This window comes from Mandrillus leucophaeus, unplaced genomic scaffold (genome assembly GCF_000951045.1).
Source record: "Mandrillus leucophaeus isolate KB7577 unplaced genomic scaffold, Mleu.le_1.0 Scaffold473, whole genome shotgun sequence".
NCBI classification, from domain to species: Eukaryota; Metazoa; Chordata; class Mammalia; order Primates; family Cercopithecidae; genus Mandrillus; species Mandrillus leucophaeus.
Genome location: NW_012105065.1, coordinates 415,446 through 420,316, shown reverse-complemented (window position 1 = coordinate 420,316; position 4,871 = coordinate 415,446).

Here is a 4,871-nt window from a genome sequence, read left to right as displayed (position 1 = left end):
GTAAATAGTGCTGCAATAAACATACATGTGCATGCGTCTTCACAGTAGAATGATTTATATTCCTTTGGGTGTATACCCTGTAATGGGATTGCTGGGTCAAATGGTATTTCTGGTTCTAGATCCTTGAGGAATCACCACACTGTCTTCCACAATGGTTGAACTAATTTAAATTTCCACCAACGGTGTAAACGTGTTCCTATTTCTCCGCAGCCTCACCAGCATCTATTACTTCTTGACTTTTTAATAATCACCACTCTGGTATGAGATGGTATCTCATTGTGGTTTTGATTTGCATTTCTCTAATGATCAGTGATGTTGAACTTTTTTCATAGGTTTGTTGGCCGCATAAATGTCTTCTTTTGAGAAATGTCCGTTCATATCCCTTGCCCACTTTTTGATGGGGTTGTTTTTATTCTTGTAAATTTGTTTAAGTTCCTTGTAGATGCTGGATGTTAGCCCTTTGTCAGATGGGTAGATTGCAAACATTTTCTCCCATTCTGCAGCTTGCCTGTTCACTCTGATGATAGTTTCTTTTGCTGTGCAGAAGCTCTTTAGTCTAATTAGATCCCATTTGTCAGTTTTGACTTTTGTTGCAGTTGTTTTTGGCATTTTGTCATGAAGTCTTTGCCCATGCCTATGTTCTAAATGGTATTGCCTAGGTTTTCTTCTAGGGTTTTTATGGTTGTGGGCTTTACATTTAAGTCTTTAATCCATCCCGAGTTGGTGTAAGGCGTAAGGAAGGGGTCCAGTTTCAGTTTTCTGTGTATGGCTAGCCAGTTTTCCCAGCAACATTTATTAAATAGGGAATCCTTTTCCCATTGTTTGTTTTTACTGGGACTACTTTTGCTAGGAACATTTGCTATGAGGAAGAGATGGCAGGGAGATAAAGTAATCCTCGAACAGTCTCTTCAGGAAAGCAGAAATAAAAGGTGAAGAAACAGGCCTACCAAGATTGAGGACCATGGTAAAATGGAACGCTTAGACCTGACATCCAGAAGAGCTGAAATCTAGCAGTAAGAATGAGTAAGCCAGAAGTACATGAGCCCCTTCAATGTCTGCAATCTACATGGGCAATAAAATTCTAATCCCTGAAATCAGATTAAGGTGATTCAAGATTGCTAGTGCCCATAGGCACCTAACAGAAAGAAACAATGCTCTCTGGCGGAAGGTAATGTTCTAGGGCCTAAATTTTTCTATACATATTTTTCAAACAAGTTTAGGAGTCATTCAAAAAATAATAAGGAAACAGAAAGATATATCAATATGATTGAGAACTAGCACAAACAACAGATATAGACCCATAGGTATTTCAGATGGTGAAATTTCTGAAAATAAATGTATCAAGTATTTTATTAACCTCATAAAGTTAGAAGTCAAATTTTAACATTTCAGCAGAAAAGAGGAATCTTTAAAAAGAACATCACAGATTTAAAGCAAAAGAAAAAAATGAAAATAAAAAAAAAAGGGAAACCCTAGAAATGAAAAACATAGTATCTAAAATTAGTAACTCAATGTATGGGTGTATCATCAGCAGATAGCTGTAACTCATAGCTCATAGTTAGCACCTCTGAAGATGTCAGGAGAAACTATCCAGGATGAAAGAGACAGAAGCAAGAACAGGAGGAACTGATATAATTAGAAAACCTAACACCTATTTAACAGAGGTCATAGATTTAAAAAATAGCCAACAGCAAAATTTGCAAATGTAATGGCTGAGAATTTTGCAAATCTAATGAAAGCTATCAAGCCACACATTGAAAAAGCCCAGTGACTCCCAAGCAAGCTAATTAAAAATAAAAATCTGGGCCAGGCGTGGTGACTCACGCCTGTAATCCCAGCACTTTGGGAGGCCGAGGCGGAGGGATCACGAGGTCAAGAGATCGAGACCATCCTGGCCAACATGGTGAAACACCGTCTTTACTAAAGAAAATACAAAAATTAGCTGGGCGTGGCGGCGTGCATCTGTAGTTGCAGCTACTCCGGAGGTTGAGGCAGGAGAATCGCTTGAATCCAGGAGGCAGAGGTTGCAGCGAGCCGAGATCGTGCCACTGCACTCTAACCTGGTGAAAGGGCGAGACTCCGTCTCAAAAATAAATAAAATAAAAATAAAAGTCTGGGCTGGGCGCGGTGGCTCACTCCTGTAATCCCAGCACTTTGGGAGGCCGAGGCGGGTGGATCACGAGGTCAGGAGTTCAAGACCAACCTGGCCAAGATCTCTACTAAAAATACAAAAATTAGCCAGTCACAGTGGCGGGCGCCTGTAATCCCAGCTACCCGGGAGGCTGAGGCAGGAAAATCGCTTGAACCTGGGAGGCAGAGGTTGCAGTGAGTCAAGATCGTGCCACTGCACTGGGGCCTGGGTGACAGAGGAAGACTCTGTCTCAAAGATAAATAAAAAAATAAATATCTGATATATGCTGAGGAGGTGGGGCCAAGATGGCCCACTGGAAGCAGAGGCGTTTGGAGGCTCTTATAGAGAAAAAAAAAAAAAAAAAGTCATAATAAGTGTATGAAGCCTTCACCAGCAACCAAGGTATCCAGGTTCTCTCATCCAAATTGACTAGAAGGCTGGAGTGACCCACGGAGAGAAGGAAGAGCAGTGTGGCGCAGCGCCCACCTGAGAGCCAGGCGGGGAAGAGGAATCCCCTCCTCCCAGCCAAGGGAGGTGGTGAGGGAGCCGCTGTCTAGCTGGGGAAACTGCTTTTTCCACGTAACTGTGCAATCCACAGATCAGAAGATCCCACTCGCAAACCCATGCTACCGGAGCCTAGTGTCCCCACCCCAGAGCATCGGAGCATGCAGATTCTTTGTTTTTTTGAGACAGAGTTATTTGTTCTTGTTGCCCAGGCTGGAGTGCAATGGCGTGATCTCGGCTCACCGCAACCTCTGCCTCCCGGGTTCGAGCGATTCTGCTGCCTCAGCCTCCCGAATAGCTGGGATTACAGACGCCCTGCACAACACTAGGCTAATTTTTTTATTTTTGGTAGAGATGGAGTTTCACTAGGTTGGTCAGGCTGGTCTTGAATTCCTGACCTCAGGTGACCCACCCACTTTGGCCTCCCAAAGTGCTGGGATTACAGACTTGAGCCACCGCACCAGGCCACATGAAGACTTCCATTTTTTTTTCCCTGAGAGGGAGTCTCACTCTGTCGCCCAGGCTGGAGTGCAGTGGCCTCATCTTGGCTCACTGCAAGCTCCGCCTCCCGGGTTCACGCCATTCTCCTGCCTCAGCCTCCCGAGTAGCTGGGACTACAGGTGCCCGCCACCACGCCTGGCTGATTTTTTGTATTTTTAGTAGAGACGGGGTTTCACTGTGGTCTCCATCTCCTGACCTCGTGATCCGCCCGCCTTGGCCTCCCAAAGTGCTGGGATGACAGGCGTCAGCCACCTTGCCCGGCCTCACAGCTGGAATCTGCTTAACCCTAGGGAACTGGGGGTGGGGGGGCGTGCAGCAACCATCACCAGCTGTGGCTGCCTGCTGTCTAAGCCGTTTGAGCTCCTTGTGGGAGGAGCAGCAGCCAGCACTGGCACTTGCAACTACCTAATACGCTAAGCTCCCCGGGCTGAGGAATGGCAGCACCAATTTCTATAGCTCCAGGCTATAGAAATATAAATCATTCTGCTAAAAGACACATGCACATGTATGTTTATTGCAGCACTATTCACAATAGCAAATACATAGAATCAACCCAAATGCCCATCAATGATAGACTAGATAAAGAAAATATGGTACATATACACCACGGAATACTATTCAGCCATAAAAGGGAATGAGATCATGTCCTTTGCAGAGACATAGATGAAGCTGGAAGTCATCATCCTCAGCAAACTAACACAGGAACAGAAAACCAAACACCGCATGTTCTCACTCATAAGTGGGAGTTGAACATTGAGAACACATGGATGCAGAGAGGGGAACAGTACCCACCAGGGCCTGTTGAGGGCTGGGGGCTGAGGGGAGGGAAGTTAGAGTATGGGTCAATAGGTGCAGCAAACCACCATGGCACACATATACCTATGTAACAAACCTGCACACTCTGCACATGTATCCCATTTTTTAAGAAGAATAAAGGAAAAAAACAATAAAAATCTTCCTTGTCAAGAACTGTGAAGAATGTGAGACTTTATGCTATTTGTAATCTAGTTAAGTTAGGCTGCCATAATTTTGTGGCTGTTAACAAAACACATCAGCCTCCTAGATCAGCCACTTTATTTCAAGTCACAGGACTTTATTATTCATGGCACAGCAAATAGCAAGAGTATAGTGTTCGCATCAGTTCCTCTTGCCTACAGGGCAACAACAAAGGGATGAAACTAGTGTATGTGCTGCACATGCAGTAGTTTCATGTTGTGGCTCAGGCACTCCAAGCTTTAGGAACCCAGATCTTTTATAGTGGGCAGTAAGCTGACCTACACTTTACCCTGGAGGAAGATCACTATGCTTATTATGCTGAACAGTAAACAAGCCCACCCTCTGATCCAAAGCCATTTACCTCCATCTTCCAAGCTATTTGCTATACAAGTATCCTTGAAAGGATAAACCTACACAAAAAAGGCAGCAAGCCACTCTTTTTGCAAAAAAAAAAAAAACCACAGGCATACGAGACCCATGGAGAACTGTCTGCCAATCTTATTCACTCCTCATTTTTACACCGTCTTGGCTCGTAATAAATTTTCCCGTTATGTCCACTGATCTATCAACTTTTGTGACTAATCTGATCAACAGAAGCTAAGACCAAATACATTCAATTTGTTTCCTACAGAACATAATGAAGACACTGTTAACAGGACTCCAAACAATAGGATGAGAGCAGCCTAGACTCTTGATTTCAACCATTCCTCCCAGAGTTCTGAACCCAATCAGCTGAACA